The sequence below is a fragment of the Clarias gariepinus genome, chromosome 1 (genome assembly GCF_024256425.1).
Source record: "Clarias gariepinus isolate MV-2021 ecotype Netherlands chromosome 1, CGAR_prim_01v2, whole genome shotgun sequence".
Taxonomy (NCBI): Eukaryota; Metazoa; Chordata; class Actinopteri; order Siluriformes; family Clariidae; genus Clarias; species Clarias gariepinus.
In genome coordinates, this window is record NC_071100.1 from 28,297,809 (window position 1) to 28,315,212 (window position 17,404).

A 17,404-nucleotide genomic window follows, 5' to 3' on the forward strand; every position below is an offset into this window, starting at 1 on the left:
TCTTCTTTCTTATACACTGTCTCTGTCAGACCCATCTCTCCCTGTGCTCTTCTGTTCAGGCTTGTGTGCCAAAAAGCAGCACAAGCACACCTCAGAAAGAAGACGCAGAACCCTTTTTTTGTTTTTCACATATGTATTACCAGGGGCCTGTTTCAATGAGACAAACATTTTGAAACATGAGCTTGTTTGTTAAATTATGCTGTAATGTCAAAATGCTGCATTAGTAACTGTCGTCAATAATGATGATTAACTAGTTTCAGTTAGAACATTTAATTATTGACATTTTCGTCCAACAACTCTTCTGTTTTAAGCTAAGCAGAGCACATTTTCAGTTTTAATTTGTAAATTTTTTTAAAAGTTGATTAACAAAAACTTTTGTTAACTGTTTGTTGCACTTTTGTTTGCAATATTCTCAGTGGAGTGTTTACTTTTTACTTATTGGGGATCAGGGAGACTGGCGATGTTCCACTTGCTACTGGGCCTGCACATTATCAGTTCAGCCCAGATCTTTTTTTTTCTATTTTTCTTTTTGCACTTTGTGTGTGGGGAGAATAAATCATTTATTATTTTGCATTATATAGCATTAGCTTAAAATTAAGCAGATGTAAAATGATAAGCAGAGCAGCTACTTATGTACGTAATACTTCATCAGTAATGCCTATGTTTTAAGGGTAATTATTTCTAGTTAGTGCATTAGGACGCCACGATAAACTATGCATGAATTAATTTATAGCTGCAAATTTATTAAGCACATAATATTTAATAGCATTTTCAAAAACCATGAATAAAACTTCTCAAAAATAAAGGTTACATTGACTGAAGTCAACAGCTGTGTTCACTTAAATATATTCAACATTCTGAAACAGTTGGAATTTTTCCTGTCTTTTATTTCAAAAGTCTTCTGTTCTATAAGCTCTAAGTCCCCTCCTTACTCTTGGTAAGTGTTGGTCTCATTCTCAATAACACCTGCTGTCATGCCATAAATACCGCTGAATGGGATATTGAGTGAGCTGGGCCGCCAAGAGCTTAGCTGCTCAGGATGTCGATGAGCTCGCATAAAGACGACACCCGTGTTATTTATTTCATCTCTAAGAAGTCTAGGAGATGAGATGTTTACCATAGATGGGCCTCTCAACAGCTCCTAAACACCTTTCAATATTGATTTAATAAGTTTGATTTGTAAATAAATACATCAATGCATTCCCACACAGCTCAACCTGGGTTTCAGGGTCTGAAAAACAGAAAGCCCTTCTACATGTGAATGAAGACAAATGTATTGACAAATATAAATAAATATCTTTAATTATTGTGAACAAATAGGTGACTTTTATGTTATATTTATTTTTCTATCTTTAATGGAAGAAGTTTTTCAGTATATCATTATACATTTTACTGGCCTATGTATTATACTGGTTAAATACAAAGAACAACTTTTATAAATACCAGCATGTAGTTATGAATTCAAGTTCAAGTTGGTTTTATTGTCACTTTAACCATATACAGCTAGTACACAGTGAAACGTAACAACGTTCCTCCAGGTCCAAGGTGCTACATGCAACATAAATTTACAACATAAATAAAAAAAAACAACTAAACTAGCTAACTAAGAGGCCTACATAAAGACAACATAAAGTGCACATGCAAATGTGCAAACAAAAGCAACAAAGTGACAGTGCGACAAAACACAACATAACATAATAATATGGTGTTGAGGTGATGAGTTGAGGTAGTGAAGAAACAGTAAACATTCCTTAACGTAGCAGCAAAAATTAAGAAGTAAAGAAGTTAGTGCAAAAAGTAGTTCAGTAATGAATATTGTGCAAAAGAGCATTTACAGGTTGGTGTGTATACGATAGTTTGGTAGTGTAGGTCAGTGTGTACTTGTGTTCAGTCCAGTCCCTTTTTGTTGAGAAGACAGATAGCTTGTGGAAAAAAATACGTTGCACAGTCTGGATGTGTGTGCCAGAATGCTCCGGTACCTTTTTACAGATGGCAGGAGGATGAAGTGTGTGTGAGAGGGGTGTGTCCCATCAGCCACAATGCTGGTGGCTTTGTGGATGCAGTGTGTGGTGTAAATGTCCTCAATAGAGGGGAGAGAGACCCCGATGACGCTCCTTGTTGGGCTTTCTTGTGCAAGGAGCTGGTGTTGAGGGACCAGCTGAGGTTCTTCTCCAGGTGGACACCCAGGAATTTGGTGCCGTCGACAATCTCCACAGAGGAGCCGTTGATGCTCAGCAGAGAATGGTCGCCTCGTGTCCTCCTAAAGTCAACAACCATCTTCTTTGTCTTGTCAACATTCAGAGAATGTCTTTACACCAGTCTGTTAGCCTCTGCACTTCCTCTCTGCACACTGACTCGTCGTTCTTGCTAATAAGACCCATCACGGTCGTGTCATCAGCGAACTTAATGATGTGATTTGAACTGTGTGTTGCTACACAGTCGTGAGTCAGCAGTGTGAACAGCAGGGGACTGAGCACACAGCCTTGTGGGGCCCCAGTGCTCAGTGTGGTGGTGCTGGAGGTGCAGTTCCTGATCCATACTGACTGAGGCCTTCCGGTCAGAAAGTCCAGGATCCAGTTGCAGAGGGAGGTGTTCAGGCCCAACAGGCTCAGCTTTCCAATCAGTTGTTGGGGGATGTTAGTGTTGAATGCTGTGCTGAAATCTATGTACAGCATTCGGACGTATGTGTCCTTCTTGTCCAAGTGTGTGAGGGCAAGATGGAGTGAAGTGGAGATGGCGTCATCCATTGAGCGGTAAGAACGGTATGCAAATTGCAGTGGGACCAGTGAGGGGGCAGCAGGGTCTTGATGTGTCTCATGACGAGCCTCTCGAAGCACTTTATGATGGTGGGTGTAAGTGCAACGGGACGGTAGTCATTGAGACACACTGAAAAAAATAACTTTGAGATGTTGTAAATGTAGCATTATTAAATCTGTGTAATCACCAATACATAATCAAATTTTTATGTTTACATAAATATCTCTAAATTAGAAATGAATCTGCATTTGTTAAGAACACAACACAATGTGCATTTTTTTCCTTAAAATATTTTTTTACATAATCCCTGACGATATTTTTAAGTGCACACACACAACAAACAATAATCTTGTTCATTTTACTCTGTTTAAATAAAACTGCCTCCCCATGGAAAGAGCATGGGAAACCCCGTATCAAATTAAAAGTGTACCCAAGCCTCATTGCGGTAGGGAAAAAACATTTGGAGCATTCTGTTCACCTCGTGTGCAAAAACTTTTAACAAGCAGAAGACGACCTGTGGATTCAGGACCAAGTGCATGTTGAAGAAACTGTGGATGTTAAGGAGTGTATGCACATAATAAAAAGTGTTCTTACTTCAAGTTTTGTGCTGGATGAGATTGCATTTTGAAGTACAAAATTACACAACTGGTATTTTAACTATAATATATGAGAAATGCCTAGTTGCTAACTAGATAATGTGAGTAAATGTAACTTTAAAATGAGACTAGGACATTTAATAAAATAAAGTAGGCCCCACTCCAAGTAATATGGAAACACTTAAAAAAAACTTTACATTTCAATTAAAAATATATATTTGAAACTCTTTAAGTTAAGTAGAGCATGGACACAAAAGAATGACTAGGGAAATTATTAAATTAAGTAGGGTTTACTTGCGAAATTAAATAGACTTAAAGGGGTCATCCAGCCCCATTTTTCATTAAATGTTAATATGATTCATTAAAAACTAGCTCTGTTCTCAGCAACCTTTTTCAGTACATGTTCCTTTAAATGCTTATGATTTATGCTGAGCCCGCCCCCGAGTTCTGTGGGGCGTGTCTTCACAACACACGTGGGGTATAACCACGGCGGTGTAGTCCAGTGCGGGCAATGCTTTGTGGGTAATGCAGTCCAAACTGGAAAACGCTGGAATATAGCCTGAGACTGTTTCCTTAAGTAGTTTTTGGTTTGATTTAAGTACGGAACCCACCCGGAAGTTTTTAATATCGCATGACAACGCAGAAATTAAAAGAATGGACACGCATCGACTCGATTTGTCTTTCTCATCACTGCATGGGCATGATTTAATGGGCTGTTACGCTGCCGCGAGCAACAACAACAAAAGCAGAAAAGCTTACTGAGAGAGAAATGAACGCGATGTGTTTACTGATGTGTTTACACAACTTCTTAATCTTTGACAGACATCGTTATAAACCATCTAACGTTACAAAGGTAAGCATAATATAGTTTTCCGACTACGTACACAGTTTGCAACTAGACAATCACCTTAATGCATTGTTTATTATAAACGTGCGATTAGGGATTATATAGTCTTCCTCGCTGCCACGTCATTCTGTATGCCATTATTATTTTACTAAAGTCAGCATCAAAGTGACTTTTTTGTCATTTCAAAATATACAGTAGTTACAGTACATAGTAAAATAAAATAATGTTTCTCCTGGACAGTGGTGCTACATAAAACAAAACAGAACTACATGAGAATACACATATTAGAAAATTCTAGGTATTCTTGACAGTATTTAATTTTATAGTATAAGTCATAAAATATTTTTGATTAATTTTTAATCGAGCCTTTAAACAGGTCTTATACAGGCCTAGTTTTATATATTTATTCATTCTTCTTCTTCTTTGTCTTTCGGCTGTTCCCTTTCAGGGGTCGCCACAGCAAATCATCTGCCTCCTCTTCTCTCACACCAACTAACTTCATGTCCTCTCTCACTGCATCCATAAATCTCCTCTTTGGTCTTCCTCTAGACCTCCTGCCTGGCAGTTCCAACCTCAGCATCCTTCTACCGATATATTCACAATCTCTCCTCTGAACATGCCCAAACCACCTCAATCTGGCCTCTCTGACTTTATCTCCAAAACATCTAACGTGGGTTGTCCCTCTGATAAACTCATTCTTAATCCTATCCATCCTTGTCACTCCCAAAGAGAACCTCAACATCTTCAGCTCTGCTACCTCCAACTCTGCCTCCTGTCTTTTCTTCAGCGCCACTGTCTCTAAGCCGTAGAGCATCGCTGGTCTCACCACTGTCCTGTACACCTTTCCTTTCATTCTCGCTGATACTCTTTTATCGCACAACACACCTGACACTTTTCTCCACCCATTCCAACCTGCCTGTACCCGCCTCTTCACCTCCTTTGAACACTCTTCGTTGCTCTGGACTGTAGACCCTAAGTACTTAAAATCCTGCACCTTCTTTACCTCTGCTCCCTGTAGCCTCACCGATCCTCCTGGGTCCCTCTCATTTACACACATGTATTCCGTCTTGCTGCGGCTAACCTTCATTCCTCTGCTTTCCAGAGCATACCTCCACCTCTCCAAATTTTCCTCCACCTGTTCCCTGCTCTCGCTACAGAGCACAATGTCATCTGCAAACATCATAGTCCATGGGGACTCCTGTCTTACCTCATCTGTCATCCTGTCCATCACCAGAGCAAACAAAAAGGGGCTTAGAGCCGATCCTTGATGCAGACCCACCTCCACCTTGAACTCTTCTGTCACCCCTACAGCACATCTTACCACTGTCTTACAGCTCTCATACATGTCCTGCACCACTCTAACATACTTCTCTGCCACTCCAGACCTCCTCATACAATACCACAGCTCCTCTCTTGGCACGCTGTCATACGCTTTCTCTAAATCTAAAAAGACACAATGCAACTCCCTGTTACCTTCTCTGTACTTCTCCGCCAGCATCCTCAAAGCAAATACTGCATCTGATGTACTCTTTCTAGGCATAAAACCATATTGCTGCTCACAAATGCTCACCTCTGCCCTTAACCTAGCTTCCACTACTCTTTCCCACAGCTTCATTGTCTGGCTCATTAGCTTTATACCTCTATAATTGCCACAGCTTTGCACATCTCCCTTGTTCTTAAAAATTGGCACCAATACACTTCTCCTCCATTCCTCTGGAATCCTCTCACTCTCCAAAATCTTGTTAAACAAACTTGTCAAAAACTCTACTGCCACCTCTCCTAAGCACTTCCATACCTCCACAGGTATGTCATCAGGACCAACAGCCTTTCCACTCTTCATCCTCTTCAACGCCCTTCTCACCTCACTTCTACCAATATTTGCTACTTCCTGTTCCACAACAGTCACCTCTTCTACTTTTTGTTCTCTTTCGTTTTCCTCATTCATCAACTCCTTAAAGTACTCCTTCCATCTTCCCATCACCCTCCTGGCATCTTGTTAGTACATTTCCATCTCTATCTTTAATCACTCTAACCTGCTGCACATCCTTCCCATCTCTATCTCTCTGCCTTGCCAACCTGTACAGATCCCCCTCTCCCTCCTTACTGTCTAGCCTAGCATACAAGTCATCATATGCTCTTTGTTTGGCCTTTCCCACCTCTACCTTCACCTTACTCTGCATCTCCCTGTACTCCTGTCTACTCTCTTCAGTCCTCTCAGTGTCCCACTTCTTCTTAGCTAGCCTCTTTCCCTGTATACACTCCTGGACTTCCTCATTCCACCACCAAGTCTCCTTGTCCACTTTCCCCTTACCTGATGATACACCAAGTACCCTCCTACCTGTCTCCCTGATCACATTGGCTGTAGTTGTCCAGTCAACTGAAAGCACCTCCTGACCACCCATAGCCTGTCTCAACTCCTCCCTAAAGACTTCACAACATTCTTCCTTTCTCAGCTTCCACCACTTTGTCCTCTGCTCCGCCTTTGTCCTCTTCGCCTTCCTCACCACCAGGGTTATTTTACACACCACTTTTTTAACTGTTAAAATACTATTAACAGATTTCTTTTAGCTTGGCAAAATGACAAAAGTCTTGTTTTCCCCATGCTTGGTGGGTTTTCTCCAGGTACTCCTGTTTGGTGTTTCCAAATTGCCCACAGTCTGTGAATGTCTGTGCCCTAAAATGGATTGGCACCCTATCCAGGGTGTACCCTACCTAATGCCCTAAGTCTCCTGTAAAAGGCTCTAGGGCTCCCACGACCCTGAATACAGGATAAAGCGGTACACACGATGAGTGAGTGAGTGTAGTACACATAAAGATTTTATTCCTTAAAAAGAAATTAGATTTCATTTCGCATTGCCATTAGCCACCAGTTTGCTTGTGTGAGTCACCTGTTTTAACAATACTGAGATGATGGGATTCAGGGCTGCTGTTCTGACACCCTACAAAGGTCATATGCTTTTTTTTTTTAAGCCTATAGGCCTTTCATACAAACTCTTGTGTATTACTGCTGTCATCCCTGTCACCTCTTTTCCCAGGAAAAGGATCTATGAAAGACCAAGAGTGGAATCCATTTTAAATTTTAATTGGCTGCCTTTGTGTGTTACACAGACACACGTTCAGGGCGACATTATCCCCTCAAAGCTTTAATTACCAACTGCTTCTTGGTTTCAAAACATCAAAAGGATGTGTGAGTAAGTGAATCAATGGAAAGCACTGTGTGTGTGTGTGTGTGTGTGTGTGTGTGTGTGTGTGTGTGTGTGTGTGTGAAACGGCAAGGTGTACATGTTTGTTAGAAGACAGTCATGCAAGTCTTTTTCTACTATCAAACAGTTTTGATTGTTTTCACATCAACCCCTCATTTGGAGATGCAGGGGGCTTTACAAATCTCCACACGGCTATTGCCTGTTTGATATTCGCTTTTTTCTGGTGCCTCTCATTGCCCAGCGGGCAGTCTGAGTGCAATGAAATATAAAGAAATAAACAAATGTACAATGGACATCACATTTAAGCCAGATGAACACACATTTGCCGCAACTGAGCCTAACATGGCAACAGATCCATCCGTCTTCTTCTATTCTTGTTAATCGTGGCTGCCTTGAAGAAAAGAGGTGATAATGGCACCAATGTAGTATGTAGTATTTTTTTTCATCTTCTCATATGAGAGTAACTTACATAGCTTAGTGGCTTAATTGATACCATGCAACCTATGCTAGCATCAAAGATTTGAGTTGTAAGCCTGAATAAAAAAATGTTGTATCAAACATACACCTTTGGTTAGGCTTCCGTTCTCTCAACTAATCATAAGAGCTTTTTTAAGCTAAGATAAATAAGGTCTATCCAGTCAAACCTTGAAGTTTGCTTTACAGTGGAGATGTTTTTTTTTTCTCCTCAAATTAGTGAAATATTATAATGAGCAAAGGTCAAAAAATAACAACAGCAAACTAAGACAACCTACAGTGTTAATAATCAAAATAATATTATTATTATTGACTAATATGTTATTTGTGTGTTCTGTTAAATGCTACAATTAAAATGAGATTCAAAGCTGTAAATTTTCATGAAATTTATGTATAGTTTATGTATAATTCCTTTATTTTTGGTCCATACAACCTTCAGGGAAAAAGATTCAGCGTCTGATTCTTGACTGAAAGCATTGATGGCAATCCATGGCCTGCAGGTTGAAGCAGGTCCCTTCGCAAAGGACCGTGATCTGTAGGGACCATCTGATTGGAGGATTAAGAGTGCTGAAGGTTATATGCTGGCCTAAGGTCAGTAAGAAACGTTTTAATGAACACCTTGTCTCGTGGAACCAAGCCAGGTGGCACCAAACACTAATTATCTTGTAACCTTTTTGCTCAGGTCAAAGGCTCACTACCTCCACAATTTAATTTAAGAAGTAGAGAAAAGGAAGAGTGAACTTTTATGTCCAGTTTTTATGGCTACATTTTGCAGCAATATTTCTTTTTGTGCTGCAGTTGTAAAACCTTGATAAATTTAAAGAAAGAAAAAGAAAGAAAGAAAAAAATCAGCAGGCTTTTAATTTATTAAAATGCAAAGTATTTAACTGTGATGCACTTTTTTATAAAAAAAAAAAAAAAAAACTAAATATTTTTAGTCAGTCTAACACACTTGCATCCAATGTCTATTTTCAGTCTTCACACTGTAGATATTTTAGTGCCAATTGTATAATTTTAATTGTGCACCACTCAACACAACTGGAAGTGGCTTATCTTACTGTTCACACCTTTTCACCATCTTAAATAAAGTAAGAAGTTGTCAAGCAGTTATATAGGATTCCATGTGCAAAGAAAGAAAAGGCTCTGCTAACCCCCCCAAACATATCCCTGAGTATAACCAGAATTTAATGTGTTGTTTCAAGATTTAATAGCCATGCAAACATTTAATTTAATACTTTTTGTAGTTATTGCATTGTTTGAAAGTTCACTTTTTCACAATTGTCTTAACAGATATTTATTAACTAATGATAATTTAAATATTATGTGTTAATTATTATAATATAGCTTTAAAAATAAACTTTAATTTAGTTTTTTGGTTTGTGATGCATGTGTCTATGTCTGATTAAAAGCATGTTGCTCTTCTATCTACTACATACAAAAGCTGACATTTAATTAATCAATAGAAAGCTGATAAATCACATTCTGTATCTAATTAGTATGTCTGTTGGCTTCTAGAAATGTTAATCAAAACTGCATTTCGGGTGAGATTAGACCAAATAGCAGTCACTTCAAGAATGTATGAACACAGAGGCAGTCAAGCAATCAAGCATTTACTTTATTAACACTGTTATATGTGTGATATCCTGTTATATGTGTGATACCTTGAAAGGAGCACAACCCTTGTTTGTAAAAAGCACAAAGTTACAAAAAGCATGTTTATTAATTTTGCCACTAAAACATCCTCCATTTAGTTTACATCGAATTCAAGATAAAAATAAGATTTAAAAAAGCAGCCCAATATGATTTAAGTCCATATACCACATAGGTTGTTAGACAATTGAAGCTTTTTTCTTAAATGTTACACTTCTCTGTAACACCAAGAGAAAGACAGAGGATGAGAGAGCTGAAAAAGCAGAGGATGAGAGAAAGAGAGAGAGAGAGTATTATTTACAGTATATCACAATTAATGCTTGGAAATACATTTGTCTCAGGAACATGCTTCTGTATAGAATAAATGTATAATTAATGTAGTATCAACATTTATTTTGATATTTTGATTAATTATATTTATTGATGTTGTATAGGCTAAAAATCAATTGTTTTAAGTAGTTTATGTTACTTTGAGTTTAATAAATGCGATTAATTATTTTTAGTTTAAATGCTACAAGCAGGTAATTTGTAGTGATTTAATAGCTGGTTAAAGTTTAGAAATGTTATTTAATCGTTTATGAAAATGTATATAAAGTACATTGTTTTCACTTCAGGGTACTACACAATAATCAATAATTGCATTAGGAAATACACTCACCGTGGCATGATTGTTTTTGCCAAAAAAGGCTGGTCTGAGTATTTCTGAAACTGCTGATCTACTAGGATTTTCTCAAAGGTTTATCGAGAATGCTCTGAAAGAAAGAAAATATCCAGGAAGCCTCGGTTCCCTTTCAAAAGCTACACTCGATGCTGTGTGAAAATGCTATTGAAACCGCTCTTTGTGCGATCGGTGGTGAAAGCATGTGTGCCAAACACGCCAAAAATTTGGCATATATAACCTCAATCAGGTGACGTCATTTGATTGGGTGCACCTGGAGGTTACACTGTGTTCCAAATTATTATGCAAATTGGATATAAGTGTCATAAACATTAAATGTTAAGTTTTTAAATTAAACTCATGGATGGTATTGCATCTCAGGGCTCTTTGGATTACTGAAATGAATCTCAGACACCTGTGATAATTAGTTTGTCAGATGAGCCCAATTAAAGAAAAAGTACTGAAGAAGGTTGTTCCACATTATTAAGCAGGCCACAGGTTTCAAGCCAAATGGGGAAAAAAATATATCTCTGCTGCTGAAAAGCGTCAAATTGGACAAGGTATAAAAACATTAGATATTTCATGAAAACCCATCGTACTCTGAAGACATTTGTGGCTGATGAAGATGAAGGCAGAATAAGAAAGGTTTCTGCCAGAGAAATTCATTAGATTAAAAAAACAGCTGCTGAAATGCCATTACAAAGCAGCAAACAGGTATTTGAAGCTGCTGGTGCCTCTGGAGTCTGGCGAACCTCAAGGTGTAGAATTCTTTAGAGGCTTGCATTTTTGCATAAACCTATGCATAAACCTGTGCATAAACTATTCGGCCACCCCTTACCAATGCTCACAAGCAGAAAGTTGCAGTGGGCCCAGGCATACATAAAGACTAATTTTCAAACAGTCTTGTTTGAGTGGTTAAAACTGATGAGTGTCGTGCAACCCTGGATGGTCCAGATGGATGGAGTAGTGGATGGTTGGTGGATGGCCACCATGTCTCAACAAAGCTACAATGTCAACAAGGAGGTGTCAGAGTTATGTTTTGGGCCGAAATCATGGGGAGAGCGCTGGTAGGCCCCTGTAGGGTCCCTGAAGGTGTGAAAATGACCTCTGCAAAGTATATTGATTAACCACTTTCTTTCATGGTACAAAAAGAAGAACCGTGCCTTCCCTAGCAAAATCATCTTCATGCACGACGATGCACCATCTCATGCTGCAAAGAATACCTCTGTGTCATTGGCTGCCATGGGCATAAAAGATGAGAAACTTCTGGTGTGGCAACCATCCTCCCCTGACCTTAACTGCATTGAGAACCTATGGAGAATCCTCAAAAGATCTATAAGGGTGGGAGGCAGTTTGATTCAAAACAGCAGCTCTGGGAGGCTATCCTGACATCCCGCAAATAATTTATTCGGTAAAGTACATTAGGAGGTTTGTTCGATAAAATTCTAATTATACCCTAATAGTTGAATACTAAAAAATTATATGAACTGTCCTTTGCATCAACTAATTATGAAAATCAGAGAAATATATCATTTGCATAATAATTTGAAACGCAGTGTATAAATAGGCATGAACCGGAAACATCCTCAGATCTTTTTGTCTTTAAGGACCGCATTGTGTGCGTGTGTGTCTTTTTTTTTTCAAATACTGCGCTGCAGAAACCAAAAGTAAAAATGGGGCTAGTAAAAAGATGTTTACCTCCATGCGAGGGACTTCTTGATCATGATAATCACCATGCTTTCTGTGTTGAGTGTTTGGGGGAAGAGCACGCTATTCTCGGACTTGAGGGAGAATGCGAGCACTGTAATCTCCTCCCAATCAAGGTGCTTCGCGCCCAGCTAGAGTTTTTAAAGGGAATTTGCGAGCTACGGCTTACTCCTGGGATTTGTGTCAATCTGGCAAAAGTGAGTGAGACGGGTTTGCCCTTTTCTCTCGCGCTCTCGCCAGATCAGGAGACTCGTTCATGGAGTAATCCTTATTCGCCCTGTGTCCAGCTCTTCTTCCCAGAGCTAGTTCTGAGACCTCCTTGGCTATTGTGCGAACACGCAACACAACCCTGGGGGTCCAGACACTTGCAGTGCGGCGGCTTTGGTATTCTCGTTCCCATAGCGTTTTCACGCAGCATCGAGTGTAGCTTTTGAAAGGGAAAGTCTCAGGTTACTTTGCTGTAACCCTGTTCCCTGAAAAAGCGGGAACAAAATGCTGTGCTCCAATGCCGCACTGCTTGCATGACTGGATTTCCTTTCAGACAAAATTGATGAGGAATATTTCTGGTTTACTTCTATTTATAACCTGTAGGTGCACTTCATCAGATAACGCTACCTGACCGAGGTTATATAAGACAAAAATTTGGCGTGTTTGATACACACAAGCTTCATAACCGGCAACACAAAAAGATGTTCCTGTAGCGTTTTCACGCAGCATCTCGTTTCCGCTTTTTTAGGGAACAGGGTTATAGCAAATTAACCTGAGACGTTCTTCCTGCATCTTGCCTTGGTACCAGAGACAAAGAAAATGTTGTTCAAGTTTCTACTGTGTTCACCCAATGTTTTGCAGACAGAGAGGGCACATGGTTCATTGTGACAGGGGCCTAAGGAATAAAAAAGGTACAGGTACAATTATTCAGGAGTTTTTTTTAGGGTTTTAGTGAAGTGTTCCTATTATCATAAAATGTCATTTTTTTTGGTCTGCGAGAGTGAGTAAACAATGAATTACATCTCACCAACTGATTACAAGCCATTATTTTAATAACATTTATTCATCAGGTGATGTTATTAAGCTTTAGAATTGTGCAATATAATTACCAGTATGCACCAGTATGGTTTAATAGTTAGCACTGTTACCTCACACCTCCACGGTTGGAGGTTGGAATCTTACCTCAAGTCTTTATGTGTAGAGTTTGCATGTTTTCCCTGTGCTTGCTGTTTTTTTCTGGGTATGTTTATCAGTCTCCTCCAACCTAACATAGTAGCATAGGCTGACTAATGTTTCCAAAGAGGAGATAAAGCTGTTGGATAAGTTAATGTAGCAAAGTACAACAAAGTGCTGTTTTATAATTGTCACAGGATGGTACTGTATTTTAAACAATTATGCAATTAGAGCAGGGAATTGTCACATCTGTACCACCACGGTCCGGGGAAATAAGATCTGGGTCTCCGGAATACTGAGCCGCAGCTTTGTCCCCCCCTAGTGTGGTAATGTGGTATGTCTTCCTATCACTAATGATGTGCACCTATGTCTCTCCCCTGTGTATCCCTATTTAAGTCAGTCGAACCCATACAGGTTTGTCCGTTTACTGATGGTGTCACTTTGTTTGTTTCATGTCTCCTAAGACCCGTTGTGTGTGCATGTCTCTTCCTCAGGACTGATCGGAGTCTGCAGGGTTGGAGTAAGGCCTGTCCAAACAGGCAGTTTTAAACAGGATCAAGGCTGAGACGCCAGCCACGTTCGTAATGCACTGCTTGTGACTTCTGTTATGCTTTCAGAACTAATCTTCTGTGCCTATGTGTGCGTGTATGTTCGCCTGCAGACCCAGCCTAAGGAGGCTGACGAGGAGCAAGTTTTGTTTAGTTTCTTTTTGAGTTTTGTTAGTTTGATGTGTTTAATTTTATGTTCATAAAACCCCCTAAAGGGAAAAGAAAAAAAGAAATAAAGACTAAAACCTTATTTTTACAAAGTACCTGCGTTTGCGTCCTTTGAACACCCAGAGTATCATGACAGATGAACGGACCTTCATGGACGCAGCAGGAGTCCCCCTGCCAGACGAAAATGCGCGCCTCCACAGCTACCTGTGCGACCAGCAGCAAGAAATAGGCAGCTTGGCGCGGGCCGTTCACAACTTGGCATGCAGCGTAAGCCAACTTGCTGCATCAAAGATGCCCCTGGCGGGCTCGCCGGCACCTGGCGCCCCGGCCGTTCCACGTCCCGCCCCTCCAAAAAAAGGTACGAAGGTGACCCTGAGGGGTGTCAACGTTTTTTGCTCACGTGCGAACTTTATCTGGCAGAATTCCCGAACATGACCGATCCTCAGAAAGTGAGTTTTGTCACAGAACACCTCCCAGGGAGAGCACTGGACTGGGTGACGGCCTTGTGGAGCGTCGGGGGCGCTACAACCACCAGGTATCAACGTTTTATCGAGGCCCTTCGCGCCGTCTTTGATCATCCGGACCTGGGGAGGTCTGGAGAACAGCAGCTGCTGAGGTTGAGGCAAGGGAACACACCTGTGGCAGAGTATGCGGTCCGGTTCCAAGTTCTGGCCGCCGAAAGCGGATGGTGTGAGAAGAGTTTGCTGGCTCGGTTCCGAGATGGACTGAGCTCTGAGATTCAATGAGAACTCGCATGCAGAGACGCGGAGCTTTCACTGGAAGAATGTATCACCTTAGCGATTAAACTTGACCATCACCTGCGCAGTCAGCAGCGATGTCCACCGCTACGGCCAGAGAAACGCTCTAAACCTCGCCGCAAAAGTCGTCCCCCTCAGCAGCCGCTTCTGGAGCGCGAAGGGTCCCCCATCGCCAAGCCCATGGAAATGGGCACATCACATCTGTCTATCACCGAGAGAGCAAGAAGATTGACTGCTGGCCTATGCTTGTACTGTGGAGGCGAAAGACATAAAATCAGCTCATGCCCGTTACTCAAAGTAACTCACCGCACACCCCAACGCACACACACACACCTTTTTGTTTATCTGCGCACCTTTCATTTGAGAATAACACTGTGTCTGTCTTTCCCTTAATAGATTCTGGGTTGGCTGGCAACTTCGTCTCGTCCGCTATCATTTCCGCGCTGCGAGCTCCAGTGTCGAAGCTTCCGTCCCCGATAGTGGTTAAAGCTCTGGATGGCCATCTTCTAAACCAGTCGCCACTTGAAATAATCTCCGCGCCCCTACGATTAACTTTTCCCGGCCACTCTGAGGAGATAAAATTCTTGGTTCTCCCTCAGGGTAATCATTCCATCGTCCTGGCTCAGCTTTCACAACCCTTGCAAAATCTCGCATCCAATCTCCGAGATGCGCCAAAACATGTAAACCGCCGACATTGGCGGTCCAAGTTACCACTATTGAAAGCCCAAGCGATAAAGTGTCTGTTAGTGTGCCACTAGAGTGTGGGAATTTTAAAGACGTATTTAGTGTTAGGGCAGCATCGAGACTTCCTCCCCATCGTCCGTGGGATTGTGCGATTAAGCTCGTGCCGGGGGAACGGAACCCCCTTACTCGCGTATTTACCCATTTCCCGGGAAGAGACCGGGGCAATGGAGGAATACATGGAGGAGGCTATCAGACTATTTTTAGGCGTGCCAGCTGCCACTTTTTAGTTAGAAGTTTTCAATACAAATCTTATAATGCCCACATGACATGACGGAATAAAGGCACGGCTTATTATGATCCCCGGCTTGCACCCCGCGCTATAAAATACTTAGGGTTTGTTGGGTTACAGTGGATTTTACTACGTGGTGTAAGTGCAATGGTCATTCGCCCGCTCGCGCTGACTCTGCTCTCCGCGGATGGCCGCACCGGCCCCTCCCACCTCTCGCTCCTTTGAAGTCCCCGGGGCGCGTTCCATTTGCCCTGCTTGCATGCCGCACTTCCGCGTTGTTGCACGCGCGTTGCATACACAGCGCTGTAACGGTTAACCCCTAGAGGGCGCCAAAGCGCCTGGGTTTGTTTGTTTTATTTTGGTATTATGTTTAAGTTGGACTGCATGTCCCAGACTGCACCTCGGTCAGGTGACGTGGGAGTTCACCTGAACCGAGGTAAGGTAATTAAGTTGATTATAAAGAGCCTGACTGGAGCACAGTCAGGCGTCTAGCTTTTGTTGTCCTTTGGTAAAGTCTTATGTTGGTGTTTATTTTATGTGCTTACTTAATAAAAAGCAATTACTAAACCGCCAGCTCGCCTCCTGCAAATTATGCCACGACCGCACAAACGCCGACAGAAGAATCAGGACAGAAAGCTAGACCGTCGTAGTGGCATAGCGGAGGTCGCTCCCCCATACGTTTTTTGGGGGGGCGCTATCACCATCTCGCCCGAGCTGGCGGAATGGCTGGAGGACAGCGAGGAGCAAGGGGAGAGAGAGCTCTTGCAGAGCTGGGAAGGCTGCAGGCTGATCGAACCGGCGGACTGGCTGGAAGACAGCGAAGAGCAGCGAGAGAGAAGAGCGCGGCGCAGCTGGGAAGGCTGCAGGCTCGCCATTCGGCGGACGCCGTTCAAGGGTGAGGCAGAGGGGAGATACACGGTCCCAACCACCAGCCAAGAAGCACGGGCCGAGGAGGCCTGGCAGAACGGTGACGAGGACTTAACGGAGGCGGACTACACGTTGTTGGCACAGCTGAACAGAGAGCGCATTTCCGACCTGCGGGAGCAGGTGGCGCTACTCCAAGGGCTGCTCGTCCAGATTCGAGAGAACTGCGATGTAGCTCCGGACACTCTCCCTCTCTCTAATCTGGACGACGCGCTCCTCCTCCCGCTCCCGACTGTAGTCAACGCGGAGGTCTACGTGCCGCGGCTGCCAGACATGTCTACTCCTCAGCCGCCGCCTCTGCCAGACAGGGGAAACGTCGCTCCTGCTCCACAGCCGCCAAGCGTCGTGTGCGGCGCTGCCGATCTGCCGCCTCCAAGCTGCATGAACAGCGAGCCAGCGCTTCAGCCGGGCTGCGAGGACGGCCTGCTGCTTCCTCCGCCTCCCGGCTTTAAGGACATCGCGCCGCCCAGCACACCGAGCGTCGCTCCAGCTCCGCCGCCGCCCAGCACACCAAGCGTCGCTCCAGCTCCGCCGCCGCCCAGCACACCGAGCGTCGCTCCAGCTCCGCCGCCGCCGCCGCCCAGCACACCGAGCGTCGCTCCAGCTCCGCCGCCCAGCACAGCGAGCATCTTACACTTGTTGTATTTTTGTTTATGATTGTTGTATTTTTGTACAGGATGGAACTCACCCGTGCTGTCATGCACAGGACCTCCAGGGACTAGAGTCAGAACTCAGGCAGATGATATTGTTGTCGCCTGGATCAGTCGTCACGTCGCAGACGTCAGACGGAGACCATCGCTGCCCCACGTTGGGCGCCAGGATTTTTGTACAGTCCACAAAATCACGAATAAACACCTGGGCATAGCGCTGAGTGTATTCAAGGACAGACTCATTTTTTGCCTGCTGACAATCCACAACTTTAAGTGTGGATTTCCGCCACTCAGGTTTCAGAAGCGGCAACACCTTGCGTAACTCAGCAC